This window comes from Cyrtonyx montezumae, unplaced genomic scaffold (assembly GCF_038088225.1).
Source record: "Cyrtonyx montezumae isolate F1298 unplaced genomic scaffold, pur_monq_1.0 scaffold_8, whole genome shotgun sequence".
Lineage (NCBI taxonomy): Eukaryota > Metazoa > Chordata > Aves > Galliformes > Odontophoridae > Cyrtonyx > Cyrtonyx montezumae.
In genome coordinates, this window is record NW_027072089.1 from 32095038 (window position 1) to 32119316 (window position 24279).

The window sequence follows — 24279 nt, forward strand, 5'->3', positions numbered from 1 at the left end:
AGGACCTCAAAAATCAGCTAGTTTCAACCCCCCCGCCATAGTCAGGGTCACCAACGACTAGGCCAGGCTGCCCAGAGCCACATCCAGCTTTGTCTTGAATGCCTGCAGGGATGGGGCATCCACCACCTCTGGGCAACCTGTTCCAGTGCATCACCACCATCTATGTGAAAAAATTCCTCCTAACATCTAACCTATGTCTCCCCTGTCTTAGTTTAAAACAGTTTTTCTGTTGCCATCAAACCATGTAAACAGTCATTCCCCTTCCTGCTGATACGCTCTCTTCAAATACTGGAAGGCCACAATGAGATCTCCTCAGAGCCTTCTCCAAGCTAAACAAGCCCAGCTCCCTCAACCTTTCCTCATAGGAGAGGTGCTCCAGCCCTCTGATCATTTCAGTGGCCCTCCTCTGGACCCATTCCAAGAGCTCTCCATCTTTCTTGTGCTGGGGACCCCAGGCCTGGATGCAGTACTCCAGATGGGGCCTCACAAGAGCTGAGTAGAGGGGGACAATCACCTCCCTCTCCCTGCTGGCCACCCCTTTTTTAATGCAGCCCAGTTGCTGCATTACATACAGTTGGCCCTCTGGGCTGTAATCATGCACTGCTGGCTCAGGTCCAGCTTCTCATCCTCCAGGACCCCCAAGTCCTTCTCCACAGGAAGATGTGTTTACATGAGTCTGAACTAGGAAGTGATAGATTTATATAAAGGTGCATATGTTCTGTCCTCCTAGACTGGGTAAAACCAATACAGTACAGGATAATGTCCAAGAACAAACTAGGGCAGAAGACAGATTATCAACTTTCGGACTCTACTAAGCAATCTATCTTTCTTTTCATAAGAAATATCATGGCAATCTAGCAGAACCAGTTAAATACACACTGTTCATCCAGAGAAAAACTAGATCTGAGTATGAAGCACAGCTAAAAGTTATGTAAATCCCCCTAATCTTGACATTAAGTCAAGACCACTGTAATGAAGTTTTTAAAGGGCAAATGTCAGCATTTAATCTTTCAGGTCAGCAATTTTTTGGATGTTAGCTATTATGGTGTTGGGTGGTAAAGAACAGAGGGAACAAGGAAAGGTATGGGAGGTTACTGCATGGAACGTGAATATGAAGCAGGATAATTTTATCTGCTGACATTTTCCTACAGTTATTTTAAAGGGACAATAAGAAGCAAATTACTTAAAATGCATTGTATTTTCCTGCATTCATCATTCGAAGTAGTCAAGTGTTTTGCAGGAAGGTGTTCCTGCACACAAATCTAAACAACTCTGTTTTCCTTCTGTAAGACACGAGAACGTGTCCTACTCCAAATGCAACGTTCTTCAACAGCGCTGCACAAATTAAAGTAATTTTTGTAGACGACAGAACAATTTCAAGCTTGCGTAAGAACACAAAAGAACAAAATGCCAAAGTTTTGTAATTACCTGGCAATCTTACTTTCTGTCAACTTGATTCATTAAACGTTTTCATAAATCTTCCTATTAAGCACAGGAACAATTTTGTTCCAGAAGCCATGAGAACTGAAGATGTTGTACATCTCATGAACAGAAGCATTCAGTAAATATACTGCTACTGCATTTAGAGTAAAGTACGGGAGTTGTTGGTCATCTGCACAACGTTCCATCTACCAAAAATCAATCTCCATTGGGATGAAATGGCAGTGTTGGCGAGGACGGCTACACTGGAATATGCACAGTGCCAAGCAAAGCTAATGAGAGTGGTGTTGGAGGGGAGTGCTAATGTCTTCCACTCTTGATTTAACTGATGAAAATATAACTTCATTCTGAGGCAGGTACCATGTCAGTGCTCAAACATCTATCTGTGACACTCGCTCTGCTTCCATTCAAGTTTGGGATGAGTCACTAGGAGATTACTACACCAAATTGCTTCTGATTCAAATGCACTTTTCATTTATATAAAGCGCTGCAAACAACAGCCCTTCAAAATACCCACTTCAGAAATACTGTCTCATTGTTCATCTTTATATATCCCTCCATTTGAATCAGTTGAAATACACTGGAATAACCTATGAAACCACGATGCAATTTCCTTCCTAACACTTCCCTGTCCCCTCAGTCTGCCTGTCTGCTCTGGGCCTCTTACCACACCTCCTCCTAAACACATGCTCTGTATTACCCTTGCTTCCCTCTCCATTGAAATAAAGTCTGGGTAATCGTGGATAATTCCATCTGCCTCCATTAATGATTCTACTGATTCAGATGAGTCTTCAAAACCAGTAAACACAGCACTGTCAGTTTTTCACTCCTACAAAAAAAAAGTCTGATTTTGAGAAGAGAAATGCTGAAGAATGAAGGAAAAAAACAGCTAATTCTTTGAAAGTCAGAGCAAGCAACATGGCTGTTTGTAATGCTGATTCCTGGCTCCTGTGTTTCTACATATGTAACTGCTCAATAAAGCTTTTCATACACATTTTATTGCATTCACTGTGAACCTGCATTGTTAAACTAGGTACCAGATTTTAAAATCTTGTTTATGGGAGGGACCTCTCAAATCACATAAGCTGGAACAGTTTAGCACTTTTATTGGATCGTGGAGTGGTAGCAGAGTTTCTATCAATTAACAAAAAGACCAGAAGCTGAGGGAGACAAAAAGAGAACATACAAAAAGCATTAAGCTAATGCCAAGGGGACAGAAATTCTGGACATTCCACAAAAACACAAACTTGAATGCACTAACACATCCATCATGGTAGGCAGGTACAAGTTATACCTGTGTGGATGCTAGAATTTTTGGGAGTATGAAAACATGGAGATATGAGGATTAGTTATTGAATTTATATGGGATTATATTTTCATGTTATTGTGTGCCTAGGAAAGATGAGAGCACAGCCCTGGGCTTCCTGTGGTGTCAGGGAGGGAGCAGACATGGGAACATGCAGAACTCCCACTCGTTTGCTATATAAATCTCCAAGTATTTTTCACTATGTTGTTCTGCAGGGGAAAAGAAAAAAAGTGGATATAGAGGCATGCATATACCACCCAGGGTGTGGGTTTACTAAAAGAAGAAGAAGTTATGTCAGAGAATGCTTGTTGGTATCTTCTGAACAAATAAACCACAGGATCTGTATTTACATTTTAGAAGAAAGTTCTCAACTACTGCTACATAATCTGCCGAGACCTGAAAAGTTAAGCAGTCAATTTACTGAAGAGTCTTAAAAAGGAAAGGGGTCTGAGCTGGTTTGTGGTCAGTTCTGTAGCACAGTGGCATAGAATATAGCACAGATTTGCAAGGAAGTCAGAATATAGAATAAAATCTATAATATTGGCTATGGAAAGTAAATAATATCCCAGCTCTGATCAGGACTAAGTAGCATTTTCTTTGCCTATAGCACTGTTTTCTTGGCCAAGCCTGTTCAGATTCCAGGGAGCAATAAAATTAAGAGCTACTGCATTTGAAACCATAGGAATAGCAATATAAAAGTACCTGCAACACATGCTAAAAGATTCAACCAAAGCTCGTGGAAAGGTTTTCCAGTAGAACGAGGAACAGACCTTATGTCTTTGTAATCCCATGAGATCTTAGTCATTATGCCACAGCTGAGTAAGATTATTCGCTCAAGACTGCCTTTTTATTGAGCTAGGAAAAGAAATCCCCAACTGGTCCATTTCGAACAAAGAACTGCGTGTCCTACTTTCTCCTGAAGGCATCCCAGCCCTAGCAGTGATAGCTCATTCGTGCACCAGCTGAGCAACAGCAGAACGGTCAGTTCCCATACAGATTCTGGGGAGACCACTCACTCACCAACCCCAGTGATACTGCAGCTCCTTAAGAGTGTCTAAAGGCATTCATCAATATGCTCAGGGAATTAGTTTGCTAAAACTTCTAAATCTCCTACCCAATGATAGGAAGGGGTATGAAAAGTATCCAAACCTCCGTTTCATTTGGATGGAGATATTAACAGAAGTGGATTCCTCTCACACTGCAGCTGTAAAACAAGCAACGGATCCAAATCTTGTGCCTAAATCTATGGTTTGAAAAGCTTAGATTCAGCAACCCTGCTTGGTGGGATGATCAGTGTGTGGAAGGCATTCTGAATCTACCATAGATGGGTGCAGGTTGCCAGCTGGAGTTGTGGACACACAGTCCCTCTGAAAGCACACTCACACTTCATTTCATTTTCAGAGTGATGTTTCCCACTTCAGTAAATCCAGTGGTATTGAAGAATAGTGATGGACAACACGGGACTGTGGCCTGCAGCTCTGAAGCACTGCAGGAACCAGCTGCCTATGTAAGTAGGGCTGTAGTCAGTTTGAACAGTGATTAGGCTATTTTGAAATATCTGGCAGCATCTGCTACCTGGGATCTCAAACTGAATGATCGAACATTTAACAAGTTGGAAACAGAACAGAAGAAGCTACAACAGGAATCTAATAACATGTGATTATCTTGATATTTGCATGGTATCAGGAAGAAAGGCCTCAGAATTGGTGTGAAGCTCTCTCGTGCTTTAAAGCGAGACTTCTTTATTTCAAAATTAGCTATTTTTTATATTAAAAAATGAAGGAAATACAGAAAGCAGAAGATCAGTAAATTTGTTGCTGTGCAAATGGAGATCAACCAATTCAGAAGACAAACTAAAACTCATGAAATGGAATGCAAGGGAGGGAGCTCTTACATGTAATGAAGGCCAACGTCAACATGCTTAGAGTACACCTCACAAGAGAAATTACTAAAAGAGAAAAAAAAAGCAACAGTTTCCTTAAAGGAACAATAGAACAGGATAATCTGACCTTGTGCCCTATAAAAACAAAGGACAGAAGTTGTAGTAAGAGAATTCTTTGTCTAGGTCTTGTGTCTGGAGATCTCTGAGCAGCTCATGGCAGATGCAGGATGTGGAAAGCTGGTCAAATTGCTGGCAATAAGTATTACATTTGCATGAGTACATAACTACAAAAATCAACATGGTTAAGATAAAGTTATAATGCAAATTAAAAAATGTAGCAACAAATAATCATTACTGTCCATATAACTTTACCTTAAGAGCAAGAGAAACCTTGCAGCCCTACATCTTGAAGAAGCATGTGCACATGTGTGCATACAGTGGAGAAAACAAACAAGTAAACAAAACAGCAACATCAAAAACCAGGTAAGAATATTAGGGAAATTAGAGATTCAGAAACTGAATGATGAATTTCCTTCTAGGCTGTAGCTCGGTTACAGGTCACTCATGAAGGGTAAGTAATGCAATATATGAAAAAACTGGTGAAGGGAAAACATATCACCCACCATAGTTAGAATGAAATTACAGAGCCAGTTAGTCAGTTTAATGTCAAATTCCCAGAAAAAAAATTAAAAAGTCCAGAACAAATGAATTAGCAGCACCTTAAGCTTAACGAGCAGCCAAAAGAGATTTGCTAAATCACACTGTTAACTTCCTCTGACAGGTCTTCCAGATAGGTAGAAGAGAAAGCACACATCACGTCTTTCCTTTAGTAAGGCTTTGAAACTGCCTCCAGGTATTTCAACAATCAAACTATAGATGAGGGGAGAATTAATCGTTTAGGATGTGAGAAACAAAGGTTAAATATACAAATGTCAGGATAAGAGTGTTAATTTGGAAGGACAGAGTGAAATGTCACATACAAGATACTTCCCTCAGGCAGGAAACGGCAAATACAGACAAGATGAGAAGCAACACAGCTGTAGGCTACAGTGGATCACAAGAGACAAACGCCAAGTTGTTCTAAGAGCAGCAAACGTTGTTGCAAGCTACCGAAAAAAGCATTGAGAGTGCAACAATGCCACCATTATCGGCTCAACTTAAAAATATCCTTCCACCTATCTATCTCTGTTCCTATCTGAATAGCTAGGAGAGCTGTGGATGCACCAGAAAGGGTCTAGGGAACAGCAATGGGAGTGCAAAAAAAACCCTAAAAATAGGACCTAGGGGTGGGATCTTGGACAAGCTGGTTGTTAGGACAGGGGAAAACCCTGTAAGCGATGGCTGCTATTTTAAAATACTACTACAAGAAGGGAATTGTCTCTTCCTCAATCAAGCATGGATAGGACGAGTCCTAATGAGCTTAAAACAAGCACAGTAAAGGTTCAGGTTAGACACTGGAGGAGGAGAGGTAAGAACATTACAAACAAAAACAAAAAACCAAACCCACCACCACAAGCAAGTAAGGGAGGGTAGTGAGGCACTGAAGAAATTCCACAAGACCTTTAGAAAGAGCTGAGATAAAACACCTAACAAAAGACAGATTTCACCTTTGGGGCACAGATATTTTAGATGGCCTCTTGAGACTTCAAAAGTACAGCTGGAAGCAATGTTCTGTGAATGATGGAGGTTCACCCCACGCCAAACTGTGAGTGTTGGGACCAGCAGTGGCATCTGTGTGGCAGAGAGCAAAGCAGGACAGATCAACTGTGGCAGCCCAGAGCTGCACGACTTGTCTCAGCCACCAGGACGGTGTAAGCTCTTTGCAGCAACATGCCAGAGTGACACCATCAAGAAAGAGCTCAGGCACCAGGCACTGATACAAGAATGCATACTGACCACTGACACCTGATGTGACATGTGAGTGTCTTTGGAAGGTGTGCATACAAACTGCAGCAAACAATGACGGAGCTTCTTTCTCACCCCCACCCCCAACAATATAAATTAAGACCTATGTCTTGGGGCTTTCTGAATTGTATACATTGCACACAAAAAAGCAAAAAAGCAGAAGGCCTAACAGCCAAGCCATCAATCTCTTCCAGTTCCCAAGTCATAAAGCAGTCCCCAATGACAAAGATTGTTCCAGTTTCTCATCGCCAGTTCCTAATTTCTTGTTAGCATGATGCAATTTTTTTTTTTTCCCCCTAAGGGTAAAATTGTGCATATGTCTGAGAGCGTGCAACTGACACTGAAAAGCAGCTCCATGTTCAGGGGCATAAGGCCAACCTCTGTGCCTTACAAGGCAGTTGCTCTGCAGCAAAGGAGCTTCCAGCACACCTGTGGAAATATTTAGCACGTACACATTCCTTATCAAAGAATGGTTGGTTTCTTAACCTCTGCTCATCACATACAGCACGATTCACAATGTAATTATCCTAACTTTGACTGGGTGGTTGATGATAATATTGCTTTCAGGTCATTTCAAGCGATGCTCCAACATAAAACATCAAACTGATTTTGGCACGTGTTGACAACTTCGCTCTTTCATTTCTGAGTAAAACCCTGCAAGTGCTATGCTGTTCCTTCTTCCACCTCTATTTCAGTTCTTCAGAAGCAAATACACATGAAACATGGGAAAAAAACCAACAACCTCGATTCCTATCAGCAAATACAATTAAAATGTTCACACAGAAATTCTAGATACCTTTTAATACTTGACAGAAGCTACAGAATTCTGGTTTTATTCCCAGATAATTAAACAGGAAAAAGGGCTGAGAGCAGCAGACGTGTGAGTATCTTGAGGATCCCAGCCAGCACATGTTGCAGAGCAATGCTTGCAAAACAGGCATCAATTACACATTCTGGTGAAGCACTCCACAAGTTCAACATTTTAAGGCTGTTCATGAGTTTCAAATAGTCCCTGTCAATTCACATAAAATGTGCTTAAACAGCCAGATGCCACAACCAAAACCAAGTGCATCATAAATCTGAAGGTGTTCTGAATTGGTGAGGTTAAGTCAAGCTTCTACTTTATATTTACATTGCCTTGGATGTGTAAATTAAAATCCAGGCAGCAAAACTTACTTTTAATTGGTGTGGGTGGTAGATGAGCTCTCTCCTTTTCAGTCTGCCTTCTGGTTTTAATTGGGTAGAAAACTATTGTAAATATTTTCTTCTTTCTTGCTGCTCCTTCCCAGGCTTTTTTATAAACAAGTGAGGTATTGTTTAGCTGCTATACACTACATCCCACACACCCCAAACCAAAACAGAAAAAGTACACATTCAAATTGCTACAGATTACTTGGGATTCTATGCTTTTTAAATTCACAGCACAGAACAATCGCATACCTCCACATTAATTGATTACTGCAAGATACAGTATCTTTTTACCTTTGCTTTTCATTATCAGCTTATGAAGTGAAAAGTAGACTTGGAAATTTCAGCAAACGAACCTAGAAAGATTTGCTTAGCAGCCTCTAAGTCTCTGGTCAACAGCTCCGTGCTGTTCAAGGCACAAGTACAAGTGCATCACTGTTCTCTCATTTAAATGTAGAATAATTCTAGGATTCATGGCAATGCCAGCTTAAACTTAGCTCTAAAGAAACCCTTTGTTTTCAAATAAACCAGTGCCTCATTTTAGATAATTCTATAAAGAATCCTATTCATCCACCACGTAACATATTAGTTAACATGAAAAGAGCACCAAGAAGGCAGTCAACCACCAAAAAATTCAGAAAAGTAAAGTTAAACCAATCTATTTAACGCACGCCTTTTGAGTTACATATAATATGGGTACACATGAACAAGATATAAAACATCATCAGAAATTGCACCATTTTTCTCGACACAAACACTCCATACTAAGAGGTTTGACAATTTATGAGTATGTCAAGCACACTCTCCTGACAGAGCCATGTAATCGCTCATTTTCTCTGTCACTGGTCCAAGCATAACATGATTTTTCAAGGGATGCTACAAAGGGGCAGCTTTGTGGTCTCCTTATAGGGAAACCAAATATGTTTCCAATAGGGGCTCTGAGCACAGAAGGACAGAAAAGAGTTGTTAGACCCAGCAATTCCAAGGCAAACACTAAACATTTAAAATATAATCAAGGCACATGGCTACTACCTTGCAGCAAGGAAGCACAGGTCCTTGCTGTGCTTGTCTTCAGGCACTTGACAGGCTGGGTGTTTTTGCCAGGTAGTTCTTATTTCTGAGGTACTCTAAAAGCTTTCAGCGCTGTTCTAAACATCTAGACTGAATGCATCTTTCTTTTGTAAGGTATTAATGCTCATCCAAAAAAAATTGTTTTTAATTACCTCCTATCCCTATTTTATGCTTCAAATTTTAAAGCAAAACACATAAACTGGAAATTCCAGAGCATTTAAGTCAAGAATTCATCTTCTGAATGTTCAGTCCTTTCTTATTTACTGAACTTAGTATGAAACATATTTAAGGGTGTGATAGTGATCCCAGTTCATAAAAACCAAACGCTAGGATGCTACTAAAAAGGTCTCAATTATGACTATCATGGTTGAAATACACAGTTGTTCTTTTACACTACTGCGGATTCTGTACATCAGTCCAACATTCCTCCACTTAAGCAGAAACTACATGGGGAATGAAAGATCTCCAAAGATGGATGGTCAAGGGCTGCAGCCCTTCTCCTACGGGGTTTAGCCTCAGACTTCATGGGAACCCAATGGCAGCCTCTGTTGGACAAGGTTACCAAGAAGTCAGGCTCTTTGCTGTGGAGTTTGTTTCTGGAGGTTTTCAAAATCCAGCCAGAGACCACTGAGCAAGCTTGCCTGAACTCTGAGCAGGTGTTGCACATCCCAGGATTCCTTCTGACCCAAATAGCTGCACAATCTTAACACTTGTAGCCCTAAGCAGCACTTCTCCTTCAGTGCATCTTCCTGCTGGAATTCAGAAATGTCACTCTAGTACAACAGTATCACAGAACAACAAAGCTCACAAGTCCCCCAAACACAACTTCTCATTAAAACTACACTTTCATCAAACGTTAACAATGCCAAGCTGTGAAAGGTAGTTTCTGAAAAGTAAGAACTGTGCCCAACTGGTGTCTTAGCAGCAAACAGAAAAGGTGCAATACCTAAAAATCTGGCACACAGTTTGCATATATTTAGATAACAGATTTTACATCCCATATGATTTAGATAAATACTTGGAAGTAACTTCAATTCTGTGGCAGTTCAATGCTGAGATATGAGGTGCAACAGTCATATATACATATTTGCAAGTGCATTACTAATCCATTCTGATGTACCTACAGAGTTACCAACACTGAATCCAGAATCAAAGGAAAAGCATTCCCCTGTCTGAAACCTGTTTCAAAATATTTTTTGTTTTAAAACACAGCAAAGCAGTTTACATCCTCAGTTTTTCACTACAATAAACAAGAGATGGAGAGGTACTACTGAAAGAGAAATGATTCTAGGAACCAGAAGAGCAAGTGGCAGCAAAACAGCTGCAGTGCGTCACCTTGTTTCTCAGCGGAGACCTCCCTCCTCTTAAGCATCATATCATGGAGTGTCGGAAGCCAATCTCCCTTTGATTTACTTTTCTCCACGAGAAATATAACAGTCTATAAAGTTATACAACCTTCTTACAGTGGCAGTACGTTGCTATAGGATCTGGCAAGGCAGTTAGCACTAGCAGATTGCCAGTCATCCTCACGGTTAGACAGCCAACAAAAAGACATGGTGTTTCTTTGAATAAAGAAACTTTAAAATAAACATATACACCAATCTTTCTTATCCACACCTCCCCCAACAGACAGGTGCTTTCCTTCTCCAAAGCAAAGAAATACAGTGCTAGCAAAACAAAGCATCTCAAGTATCACTGAAAGAGGAATTTACCCCTCCTTGTCAGATGATAAAAAGGATTTGGGAGTGCTTGCTGACAGCCAGCAGAACATGAGCCAGCAGTGTGTTCAGGTGGACAAGAAGGCCAACAGCATCCTGGCTTATCTCCAAAATAGTGAAGCCAGCAGGAGCAGGGAAGTCATCATCCTTCCGTACTCAGCACTGGTGAGGCTGCACCTCAAGTACTCTCAGTTTTAGGCCCCTCACTGCAAGAAAGACATTGAGCCCCTGGAGCATGTCCAGAGAAAGGCAACCAACCTGGTGAGGAGTCTGAGCAAAGGACTTATGGGGAGTGGTTGAGGGAACTGGGGTTGTTTAGTCTGGAGGAGATTCAGGAGAGACCTTATAGCTCACTACAGCTACCTGAAAGGAGGTTGTGGCGAGTCAGGGGTCAGCCTCTTCTCCCACATAACAGCAAAATGATTAGATGAAATGGCCTTAAGTTGCACCAGGGGAGGTTCAGGTTGCATACTAGGAAAATATGTCTTCTCTGTAAGAGTGGTGAGGCATTGGAACAGCCTGCTCAGAGAGGTGGTGGAGTCACTGTCCCTGGGGGTGATCCAGAGTCATGCAGATGTAGCACTAAGGGACATGGGTTAGTGGGCATGGTGGTGACGGGTTGATGATTGGACAAGATGATCTCAGAGTTCTTTTCCAACCATAATGTTTATATGTTTTTTGCCTTAAAGACTGAAGTGAAAAGATTGTGCGAAGGTATAACCTTTTATCTTCCTGTTACTTCCTATGCTAAAGATTGTGGAAGATGATTCTGAACACAGTTACAGGTCAGGTTGTAGATACCCCAATCCGTGTATGAGGTCAGTATGACAGGACTAAATACCTGCCTAAGAGGTGACAGGCTAGCACTCATCCTCCAAAGCTACACCAAAGGCACCACACCCAGTGCTGCAAGAGCCAGGTTCCTACTGGTTCTCCCCACTTCAGGCTGTGGCAGCTTGTAGCACCCTCCATGCAATGGCCCAAGTTAACCTCTGGAGCAGTAATTTGCCTCCCTTTCAGCTCCTTCAGTCCAAGAAGCAGCTTTGGAGGTGGGGGAGATGTGGGTTTGAGCCTTTTGGGCACAGGAAGCAGGACCCAGTGTTCTGACTAGCAGAACTACCAGCCATCCAGCCGCCACCACCACCACCTATAGAAAGGCCATGTTCCACAAAAAAAAAAACCCACAAGACAACACCTAAACAACTGATCCTATCAGTGTGAGTGTTTACAGCATGCTTCCCAGGAGTCCCAGTTTCTTATCTCCTCAGAGCTTTGATGCTGAACCACAGCAGCTCCCAGTGGAGCACTTAAGAACTTCCTGATCAAGAAGGGAGATGTTCTACACCTCAGACACTTCTGGAATCAGGCAGACACTGTGTTATAAAGCTTGGAAGACTTGGATAGACTGTGTTTGAGAAACAGGAGTGCAAGGACAAACTCAATGAAGATGTTTTAAAGCACTCCTGCAGCATTCTCAAGTCCTTCAGTTCTACTTTGGAAAGCGTGTTTGCTTCACAGGTTATGTTAGCAGATGGATACTGCTTAAGCTAAAACAAAATGAAACTTCAATATAAACATGTGAGGTGCTAACTTCAAATAAAAACAACATATTGCTTTACTACAGCTCTGCCTACAGAAGCATGTAGGTTACTTATGCTGTTTTCTAGTTCTTTGGTCTACAGAAAAGAAAAATATCACAGCAGTTTAAGTCTTTAACGGCTTATGAGTGTCCAAAAATGAAGGTACAAAGCCAGCAGTGACTTTGCATTTGAGAGCAAATGGCAGCAAAACAGCTTAAAAACAACATCTTTTTAAATTAGACAGCCAAAAATAAATATTCATTTACAGATACGAATACGTGCAATCTGATCTTAATTTACATGCAGATATGCTGGGCATCTCTGTGTGAAACATCTCATATCCATGGGACAAAAATGCCCTACTGCTCACATGCAACTGCTGAAATTGAAACCATCTGGAAAATGATCTGGGACGCATGCAAGAGCAACCTGGGCAAAGTGCTGCTGTATGGATGTGGCTGCAAGATCAGAGCTTTAGAAGCTCATTCTATAGATGGGAGGAAAAATAAGATTTGACATGCACTCTTATACAGTGATGATTAGCCTGAACCTGCAATTAGCATGCATGACATTATGAAATGACAGATGATTTCCATCATAAATCCTGGATCCCAGAGAGAAAAGAGTTGCCATGCACCTCTTTTTATGTGCCAATACCTGTGATGTTCTATTTAATAATACTTTATTTTTGGAATTCTGCATATTCTATGGATATGTCTTGTTGCTGGATCAAGTTAGCTCTGGAGGCTGGCAGCCAATCCAGATGCTTAGATTGAGACAATTCTGAATATTAAAAACCAGCAATCACTACTTTAAATGCATACATTACAGCAGAATTATCCACCTACTCATGGACTAACTTGAAGCAACTCAAAAAAAAAAAAAAAAGAACAGACAAGTACTTTGACTGGGAATTTTAAAGTAAAGCTTGAATTACTGAAAGCTTGAACCCTGCAATGTGTTACTTCATATGCAGATCACAGCAGAATGGGCCAGAATCCGCCCAACTCGCATCCCTTGTGGGTCCTCTTCTCCATGAGATGTGAGCATCCAGCCTGAGAGGCTTCTCACAAAGCCATCCATGACATCCAAACACAGGTGGGCAATAATGAGAAGCAGCAATTCCTATTTGCTGCTGATCACTGAAGTAAAGGATCCCCTCAGAACAAATCCAGCACTCCACAAGCCCTGCAGTAACCTGAGTATCTCGTAGGTACCAGTCATGACAGTTCTCATTCTCCTAAGTTGCACAATGGTTTGGGTTGGAAGGGACCTCAAAGCCAACCCAATTCCAGCCCCCTGCTGTGGGCTGGTTGTCCCCCACCAGCTCAGCTGCCCAGGGCCCCAGGGCGTCCAGCTTGGACCTGAGCATCTACAAGGATGGGGCATCTCAGCTTCCCTGGGCAGCCTGTGCCAGCACCTCACTCCTCAAGGAATATTTCATCCTCTTTTAAGATAACAGTACAGACTTTAACAGATTAATTTGAGAGACATTTAAACAGAAGGGCTGTCAGCACCTACTTTGAGTGCCCAATCCACATATAAACGCTATTTCAGCACTCAAAGCACGCACTGAAGAGGCTGCAGCACTCAGCAGAGAGGAACACACAGCCCGGTAACCGTTTTTGCAGCCTACAACCGTGTATCCGCGCTCTTTGCCCCCTCCCCAAATCCTCCCTCACCTCCATCCTGGAATCACTCCTATGGGTTTAAGCAGTGGTGTCAGCCAGCAGAATCAGGGCTCCGGAGCCCGGCCAGTCCGGGATGGTACAGCACAGAGCTGAAATGGGGGGGGGGGGGGGGGATGGATAAATAAATAAATAAATAAATGTAGAATGTGAAATGTGGAATGACTTCACAAGTTATGTTTTAAAAATACAGTATCCGTCATTATGATGGAAGGGGAAAGGGAAGGGGAAGGGAAGGAAGTTTTCCCGTCGCCGCCCGCAGCGCGCTGCCCCGCTCCCGCCAGGATGAGCTCCGGACTCCGGGGATCGGTTCGCTTTCCCCCGCGGAGCCCGAAAGCGCCGCTCGCTCAGAAGCGCAGATGTCACTCATCCCTCGCGCAGCCCCGGGCTGCACCAACCGCCCGCGCCGAGCGGCGGATCTCCCCCCGCGCCGCCGGCCGCGCCCGCCCGGCCCGCACCTACCGCCCCGCTCTCGGCTCGCTCCTTCCCGCCCCGACGTGCCGTCGCTCTCCGGACTGCCGCCGGCGGAGCGACCCCACGGCCCCCTTCGGGGCGGGCGGTGCCGCCGCCTCCCCGCCACGCCGCGGGGTCAGGCCGGGACGCGCAGCCCAGCGGCCCCTGGCGGCCACGGGGAGCGGCGGGGCGGACCCTCCCCGCAGGCGCCGCATGGAAGCGCCGCATGGAAGCGCCGCGGCCTCTGGCGGCCTCGGCAGCGGGACCGTGCCCTTGGGCGGCCTTTGAGAGCCCTTCCCACCGGGCCTGAAGGGCACGGCCTGCCGATCTCAGCGGGAGGCGCTTGAAGCGTCTCCTCCACACGTTTCTGGCAACGCTTTGCTTTTTTGTTTGCTTTGATGGCTTCTCTTTCAAGGAGATCCCTGTCGTTTTTGTACCGAGGAGCCCTCACTTCAGGTGAGGCCTCACCGGGGCACAGTAGAGGGGAAGGATCAGCTCTGACTTCATGGGCCAGCATCATAAAATAGCACACATTGCTTTTGGAGCAGCCCTATTATGTTATGATAGCCTTCAACACCTTACAGTACGCTTCGGAAAGTCCCTTCCTTCCCTTCTTCCAGGCAAGCAAAGGAACGAGGTAGAAATGTGCAGCCAGACGACACACAGTTCATGAAACAGCAGAGCCAAGATGCCAAGGTGGTACAACTTCATGCAACATTCCTTTAGCCCACTTAGTTTAAGGATTTTGCTGACACTCTCTTCAGAATGCTGCTTTAGCTTATCATCCTGCCCAGTTGTGTGACATAGCTATAATTCACTTCTGATCTTTGTCTGTTCTTTAGCCTACCGCCATTTGCTGGAATCAGAACCTCAAGCTCATTCAACAATTCATGTTGGCTTGAACATTTCTCTTTCTGACAGATAGCTTCTTTAAAACTGTGTGAGGATCCAAAATATCACAACTGTGAAAAGCTGTCAGATTCTTTACATCCTTTTTCATAGAATGCTGAAGTAATTCCAATCTTGGTTGTAACCTACTTCTGGTAAGTCTTGCATACACGCAGCAGCACCTTTGGGTGTCCTTGATCCATCTTCCACACATGTTTGCAGTATAGATCCATCTTCCACGTGCAACTGTTTATAGTGCAGCTGTACGCAAGACTTTTTTCGGGATTGTTTTAAAGAGGGAAATCAGGTTTGGAAAGAAGTTCCCAGCACGGACCATGGCCATGCTGGTGAGAGGAACCCTTGCTGGTGTGTGAATTCATTCTCATTTCTGAGCTGCATTTCTCTGCATTGCTGCCCCGCAGCCCCAGCACAAGGCCTGGCTGTCAGTGAGAGCCTTAGCTAGTTCCCCTCACTATGAGCCAATTTCATGTAAGGTAAAATCTTCTTAAAAATAAAAGAGCAAAGACAGCAAATACTTGCCATTACAGTCAGTGTTTTCTTCATTGTAACTGAGCTGTAAGAACAGCATGTTTTTCTTTTGCTCTGGTATTCCCCTGTGAGGACATAAGTACACACTCAAGGTTCCTAATTCCACTCCATCTGTAATAGGAAGCACTGAGACACAAAAACCTGCTGCAGCTGTTCTGTCCTCTGTTTGCTCTGTCATTTGTTTTCTTGCACAAACCTTTGCAGATGGGTCGATTAGTTCAACTACATTCAGGTCAGTGTCTGAACAGCTCACCTAGAGGCACCAGCCAGTCTGAAAGAGAAAATGGGGAGAAGTCAGGTGACTGTGGCAAACTGCTTTAATGCAGAACAACATCGGCAGTCTGGAACACAGACTGAGGACAGACCCTTTGTATCTGTAGAGATGATGTGTCCTCCACCTCTCTCTGAGATACCAAGCCACCAAGATGGGGGAAATGTGCCTCATGAGGTCACCACTGCTTCTGCCTGCTTGCTATCCCTGCTTTCATTCTTTGTCACCTCACCTATTTGCATACCACCACCTTCCTTCCCTCTGCTCCTCTTTCTCCATAGCAACTCTGCCTCCATACATCCTACTCTGCCTCCCACACCAAGAAGCTGTGCAGTAGCACAGGCTGAACTTGAGAAGAAAACATTGCAAAGACAAAGGAGCTGTTAGTTGGTGTAGACTTGCAGTGAACTTTCTAGCAAAAGCCTGGAGAAAAACAGTCAGAAACCAAGGACAAATGGAATAAAAGAAAATAAGAAGGTTTTACAATAGGGAGCAGAAAGCAGGTTACAAGAGGTGAACTTCCACCAAGGGCTGTTCAGCAGACCGGACGATACATGCTGAAGCTGGTTTGATCCCCCTCAACCACACTTAAGGAAGATTATGCTGCGTACATCAAGGAATTAAATCAGCAATTACATGTCATAAGAAAAGCTCACTGTGACATGGCATTCACTTGCACTAAATCTGCGTTCATCATGAGGTTCCTGTCTTCAGGCACACAAATTCCCATCTTTTGTCAGCCCTGAGCACCCGCAGGAATAGTAAAATTTGTCTTCAGGGAGCTAGCTAATAATTAATATTTCTAATATGCGTGGTATTATTAATGAGGTAAAGGTATTGAATTTGCTTTCCTTAGGTAAGGTAAACATGGTCATTTTAATGTGCATATTGCATAAAAGGAAGCATTTAGATGCTTTAGTGAACTCCTGGAATCTAGTTGTGAGATCTCCCCTGGAGATCCTTGTCTAACTCCATTGTGCTTCCAAGGGAAAATCCTCCTCTCCAAAGCACTGCCATCAGATCTTCATGCCAATGCCCAAGGCAGCACACGTAGACAAGAGCAGAAGGGCAAAGTTGCCCTTCCCATAGCCACTGCTCTACGCTGGTTCCATTTGGTTATACTTCCTATCTCACTGAATGCTTTCATTTTCCAACTTGCCAGCGTTATGAGCAAATCTAGATCAGATTTTGCAGAATTTGAATCTCCCGCAGAGATGGAAGTATTGGGGTGGGCTGCCCAATCTCCCAAGTGTAGAAACAGACATGTTTCCAAGTCCTGGCTGTTGTTAATTAACAGTCATTATCAGTCTAAGCCTGAGACATGGCGAATAACAATGAACTGAGAGGATGAAGGGACTGCCATACTTGAGGGCAGCACTTCAGGTTGTGCAAGCACCTAGTGTAGTATCTAGCCAGAAGCAGCTTTCAGTGCATTAGGTACAGTTCTTCTCCTGAAATGGCAAGCTGTAAGCTATTAAGCATGGGATCTACAGCCTAAATAGTAGTTCTTTTCTCTTCTTTCTTCCAAAAAGTTGGAGTTTTAGTTATATTCTTTCATCATATTCCCTTTTGCAGCTGCAGAGGCATATCGTGCTACTCTTGGACATCTGAGTGAGTTCCCTGTTACATTCTGGGTTAGTTAGATCAGAGTTTCCATTGCTCTGCAGTTTTTGTTACTGGACAAACTTTAGAGTTCACCCATTCACACCACAAGCCTGTTTAATTTTTGCATACGAAGTAGAACCCTTTGTTTGCATTCAGAATTCCCCTTGCTTTGAGCTATTTGGCACACTAAATGCATTTGCTACAGCATGTAACATTCAACCTCTGCAAGCAGAATTAACTACAGTAATGGAAGACTTTATATTCTTTACATTTGTAGTAAAAATCCTTGAAAATAATAAAAAATTCTGCATTTTTTCCTGCTCCATTAATATTTAATCTCCATTCACATTTATAACAGTACCTTAAGAAGCAAAAGTAAACCTCAAGGTTTTACTTAGGGTGTCTAATTTATCACCTCCTTAATTATTATGTTATAGTGATTAAAATGAAAATATCTAAGAAGAAAAATTGAGTTAATTTACCAAATTTTCAACTTAAGAAACCATCTCACTTATAAAACAAATTTATTCAATAAAGTGGAGGTTTTGTTGTTGTTGTTCCCCTTTTCATTTTCATTCCAGCTGTGGTTGTTGTTTTGGGGAACAAGAAAGTCCCCGTGTCAGATGTTTCCCATGACTTATCAGGAAGGATGAGGCAATAGTCTTCCCAGAAATAAATCTCAAAACCCATCACAAGTTAATGGAGGTGATGTTCTTAAGATTGGAATTAGGGTATAAAAGTCTTTAAAAGTAGAGAAGAGGAGTCCTGAATTGGCAAGTGTAGAAAACTATAAGGAATCTGAGTTACCAATTTTTAAGAGAAGTGGAGGAGTTAATAGAGTTTGTATGTATAAAATCTTCTTTGTATATGCATAAAGCAGAAGAGATGTTGCTTACTATTCTTCATTAACACAGACACTTTTTCAGCCCCAACAGGAAGAATAGAGTAGGTGCCCCAGAGTTCTGACTGCATTGCATATAGATGTGCTCTGGGCAGAGCATGTTTCCAGCACCAGTAGCTGCCACATCTGAGGTAGTGGCTTTGCTGGTGGGAACTACTGGGAGTTAAGAAGAAATCTTTCTGCATACATGCTGGGAGGAAGCTGCTATTGGATGTGTTCGGGGTCCTACAAAGTGGCTGAGACACAATATTAAGGGTGGGGATTAAGGCAACGTAATGTAATGTTGAGCCAATGTTAGAAATACCAGTCCGTACTTCAGATTATTATCAGAGAGTAAGATTTTAAAGGGTTATTTGGGAAAACTGTCCGTGGTCTCTGCTACATCGAGACTTGAAAGGCAAGGTTTGGGGCACACTTACTTATCCTCTATTTATTTCTCCATCCTACTTGGGCAGCTGCAGTAAAAATGCCTGCAAAAAGGAGAGGAGGTGGCAGGGGCTCACAGGAAGCTGCTTTGGCCGTGTCCCTGTACCAGAGTGCCCACGTGCATCTCCTTCCTCCACTCCTACCCCATTGCTTCTCCGTGTGTGTGAGACTGGGGCTTGATACTTTTCATCACATTTTTCCTTCACGGACATTAACATATCAGAGTGCCAGGGAAGAGCTTTAAGGGCTGAACAGGGAATAACGTTCTGGGGATGGGTAGCTGGCTTCAATCCAAATATTCTTTGATCTGCAAGTTGTTATAAAACCAGCTGAAACTCTCAGCTCTGCTGACCCACATACAAGAAGATAAGCTCTCAGCCTCTTTTTCTCAAATTCTCGTTTTTGTCCATCCAGGTCCTGCTAATTCACACGCTCCTTGAAATGAGGCACCAACACACACTGCCCTCGCTGCAAGTGCCTTTGTGTTATCATATTATCTCACCTGCAACACTTGTATTCATTCTTTAAAAGATACTGCTTTTCTGTAACGATATGACACGACTGACTCATGATCAGTGCATGATTCACTGCACACACCGATCCTTTCTGAAAAATGGTTCTGATAAATGCATTCTTTTCTCTTGTGATTCTAAGTGGGACTAAAACATTGTATCCACTGATTTCCAGACTTGTTTACAGCTCTTCGAGATCACGATGAACTATAAATTTCTTCCTCTAAGTGCTTGCGACTTGTTCTAGCTTAGTGCGTCCCCCAAGTTTAATAAATATAATCTTGCACGTAGCTGATGAGCAGACCGAGGACAGATGCCTGCATAACCTCATTTTGTAGGCTTTTGCAGTTTGGTGCTGACCAGCTGCTCAGAGCAGTTACATAAGTGTGCTATAACCATAGCTTTTCGAGCTAGGACAGCAGTATGCAATCTGTGCATTCTTTGCTAGCTTGATTATAAAGTGTCATGTGAGAGGACAACACAATTTATGAATATCCAGGTAAAATAGCTGTCACTTCTTTTCATCTATGTGGATTTGCTCAGAGTCAAATTTAGAGTTTTCCCTATAGGATGTCTTCTGTATCAACAGTGTATCTCCCAAACTTTCTGCCTTTTAGCCAACTTCCTCCCACTGCACCCATTTACCAGAAGGTATCTTTTAATGTGGGAAATCAATTTGGTGATAATGAAGGATCTTAGCATGATTTAATTTGAAATCCTCCCCTTAAATTTACAGCCACTGTGTCTTCCTTACTCAGTCAGGACCATAGTGAGACCTTTGCTTTGCTTTCTCTTCACTCCTGCTTTGTTGTTGTCTGAGTAGATTTCCCACTGCATTCTGGACCTCAGAGCAGTCACTCACATTCTCAGTGTACAGTGTTCATCAACAAGCAGTGATACTGATGTGTGCCTTGTGCACAACCCTATTCCTTCTGCTGTGTGAATGAACCTTAGCATGAGAGCAAAGCTTCACCTGCAGTGTGTCTCGCTCATTGGCTCAGTTGCCTGCAGTCATCTGGGATGTTCAGCACTCGGACTCTGTTTTGTTTTTGATTAAAGTAGTATGGTAAAAGGTAACAGAATGATATTGCAGTTGTACCCTACAGCCCTCACACATCATCTGCTCAGCAGCACTTCTGGCACCAGAGGGCTCCTTGGCGAGCTGCTACTGACACCTACTGCCAGAACTGAGCCCAGCAAAGGAGCACGCGAGAGAATTTCAGCCCTGTCCCACGTGGTTAATGGCATGTGGTTTTGGCTTCAGGCTGCCAGCGTTGCGCTTAAAGGCATAAATGCTATCCACAGTTTTATGTGGCAAGCTGGACACGAGCAAATGATGTGCCCTCACAGCCCAGAAAGCCCATCATATCCTGAGCTGCATTCAAAGAAATATGGCAAGCAGGTTGAAGGAGGTAATTCTGCCCCTCTGCTCTGGGCTAGTGAGGCTTCACCTGGAGTACTGTGTCCAGGTGTGGTGTCCTCAATATGAGTGACACAGACCTGTTGGAGCACATCCAGAGGAGGGTCACAAAAATGATCCAAGGGATGGGACATCCCCCTATGAGGACAGGCTGAGAGCTGGGGCTGTTCAGCCTGGAGAAGAGAAGGCCCTGGAGATCTGATAGTGGCCTTTCAGTATTTAAAGGGGGCAGAAGAAGGAAGGAGACAGAATCTTCAGCAAGGTCTGTAGTGAAGGACAAGGGGGAAGGGTTTCAAACAAACAAACAAAAAAAAAAAAGTGAAATTTAGGCTGTATATGAGGAAGAAGTGTTTTTACAATAAGGGTAGTGAGACACTGGAACAGGTTGACTGGAGAAAATCATAGAATCATTATAATGGCTTGGGTTGGAAGGGACCCCAGGGATCATCAAGTTGCAAGTCCCTGCTGCAGGCAGATCCACCAACCTCCAGATCTGGTACTAGACCAGGCTGCCCAGGGCCCCATCCAACCTGGTCTTGAACACCTCCAGAGATGGAGCATCCACAGCCCCTCTGGGCAGCCTGTTCCAGCATCTTACCACTCTCTCTGTGAAGAACTTCCCCTGACATCCAGAAGTGGTGGATGCCCTGTCCTTGGAGACATTAAGGGTCAGGCTGCGTAGGGCTCTGAGCAACCTGATGTAGCTGTAGGTGTCCCTGCTCATTGCAGGGGAGTTGGACTAGACAGCTTTTAAAAATCCCTTCCAACTCAAAAGATTCTATGAATACTTCCCAAAGGCCAAAGGGGTGTGATTTTTCAACAGGCAATACATCTTCTTTGTTACTGTGAATGGCCTTAGATTCAAGCAAAGTTTCTCCTCTAAGCAAATCCTACTCAGGAGAGTTATATTTCTTTGTTTTTGCAAACCTTCCTTTTTTTTTTTCCTTTTTTTTCTTTTAAGAGCTGTAGACATGTAAAGTGGACTAAGAACCTTTTGAAATGCCTATTTCTATCTATCTATAATATACCTTTTATTGCCAGCTATTGCTGCTGGCAGTAAGAGTGTCTGCACCTATGAACTGCTAAAGGTAAGTGCAATAAACCAGTCCGAAGGGTACCTCTAGTTTATATTTCATCTGTAATAACATCTAGGTTAAAATCCTCTGGAGAAATATGGGAAGAGAGTGGTTTTGTTTCTTTGTTTCCATCCAGCTGATCCCCTCCCATCATTTGTTGCTTGAGTTCTCTCTTCCAAGTTTAAGCACAACCACAAGTCAGTGTCAGTGCCCTGTGTGCTCTGTAGGAAGCATGTGCCTTTCATTTACATCCTTGGCTTGCTAATTCTTCTGTAGTGGATATGCCTGCTCATAGGACTCTTCTAAACTGAGCATTTCCAAAGAATTTCACTAAGGAGCAGGCACATGATCAGGACACACAGAGACTGAAGTAAACCTTTAACAGCTGCTGAGTTCAGTGACTGTGCAGGCCCTGTGAATAATATACAAATCAATATGGCAGTGAGTGTGTTACTTGCTCAACCTATTTTATTTTCAGGCATTTATCTTTTAGTATAATGGGATTGCACCATTATAACTAATGCTGTCAATTTGTATTTGACAGAGTGCTGTGGAAAGCAGATAAATATTCACAGTAAGTGCCATTGAGATTTCTGTGTAATCGGGTTACACATCTAAGCTAATAACACTTACATTCTTCTCTTTTGTAATGGCTGACTGCCCTAAAGATCAATTTCTATTGACGGTTGCAGGACACTGCCAGTTCTGATGAATCAATTTAGTTAATTGTCTCCTTTAATGCTAGCACTGAGTCTCAAAGAGATAATTCAGGATAAAAAATGCAGAGCCCTAATTTTGCAAAGGAGTTTGTGTGTGAAATCAATTAGATTGGCTTGCAAGATGGGGCCTAGGAACCAGATTTTGATCCAAGAAGCAAAAGAAAAACCTAGGTTCAAAAAAGAAAGAAGAAAAGCAAATGAGCAAAACAGAGCAGCCATTGAGCAGCTTGTCTTGCATGCAGAGGTTGTTCCTGCTCTGAACAGGCAGGAAAGGAAGGAGGCAGCTGGAGCCTTGCTCCAACTGGGCCAGGCTGTACCTGCACAAACACCGGCGATGTTGACTTTGCATGAGCAAAGCCTTTAATGAGTAATTTGGGTAGCCGTAATTAGCAATAGAATTAGAATGTTTGCCTCGTACTTCCTTTTGGCATGTTGTTTTTGTGCTTGTTTTTTTTGCTAACACATACCTGCCTCGTTTTGAGCAGCCCAGATTTGGCCTGTACACAGGAATGCCACAGCCACTAGTAGGTGCACCTACTAGTGCAGGAGAGCCAGAACCCGTTGCAATGGCAGCAGCTCAAGCTGTGGCCAGGTAGAAGCACAGAAGAAGAGTTTTTAAGTTTGGAAGCCATCAGGAGGCTGTAAAAGAGGGATATGGGGGATGCTGTGTTGGATGAATCCAGGTCAGGTTTTACTGACCCAGTCCCACACAAAAAGTCAGATGCTGTTTCTAACCACAATCAGCTTGGCACCAATTACCCCAAACCTTGATGAAGGCTGACCTGAGGCTGCTCACAGGTGATTCTTGTCTTTCTGGAGCTCTGTGCTCGGCTGCACCTTTCAAAGATGTGGGCCCGGGCTGCGGCACACTCTTGGCATGTTGAAGTAAACTTGGCTGCTTATGCTCTGGTTGTTGGTAACACCTGCCACAGGAAATGACAGCAAAGTACAGGTGGTCCGGGTTTGGAATGCAGGATTGGCTTAAAGGGAATGGTAAAAATGAGGGGTTTGTGGCTGCTCCGTGTAGTGAGGTAGCACCAGACTGTTAGCTGTCCTCTATCCATAACACAGGGTATGGAGAGCACCCCATTTTGTACACAGTTGTAGTTGACGGCTGATGATAATTTTCACTTCTTGACAAAACAGAGCATCCTCTAGTTCATCATCATCCTTGGCACATGCCCAAACCTTTTATTTCTATTTAGCTAGAAACCCCTTCACAGGACACTTCTGCCAGTGCTCTTCTAAAGGCTCACAGAGAAACAAGAAGTAATTGCTTCCCTCTAGGGATAAGCCCTTCCTGAGGGTGAAGGATGAGGAAGAGAGAAAACAGCCTGGGTGAAGATCAGACTTAACATTTAGATCTTGCATCCTCAACCTGAAATGGTTGCCTGGATATTGTTGCTGGCAGTGCAAATCATCTGCAAAGCACCATGGGTTCAGATATATCCTGTTGTTGAAGTAATGGCCCTTCTGAGCCATCGTAAATAGTTTCAACTTTGTGATAATGGTGATCATCAGACATATGATAGATCTGAAAGTGATCCTCCTCCTTCTGACTGTGATGCTCCTGTTCACTTTGCCTGTGAAAATGCTGTGGTTGTTGCTGTTATCTCTGATAGGACTCAGTGCTACACTTCCAGAGGATAGCTAATGTGACAGATACTGTCTTTCCTGAGCT

At 43.3% G+C, this 24279-nt stretch overlaps 1 protein-coding gene across 2 annotated transcripts in view; it reads right to left on the reverse strand.

Moving 5' to 3' along the window:
- SGK3 (serum/glucocorticoid regulated kinase family member 3) overlaps positions 1-13864 on the reverse strand; it is a 53759-nt gene extending 39895 nt beyond the window's left edge. For both annotated transcript variants that reach the window (XM_065751914.1, XM_065751916.1), the window contains exon 1: positions 13773-13864. The gene's annotated coding sequence lies outside the window, so the exon portion shown is untranslated. The remainder of the gene's footprint in view (positions 1-13772) is intronic.
- Positions 13865-24279: the final 10415 nt, after the last annotated feature.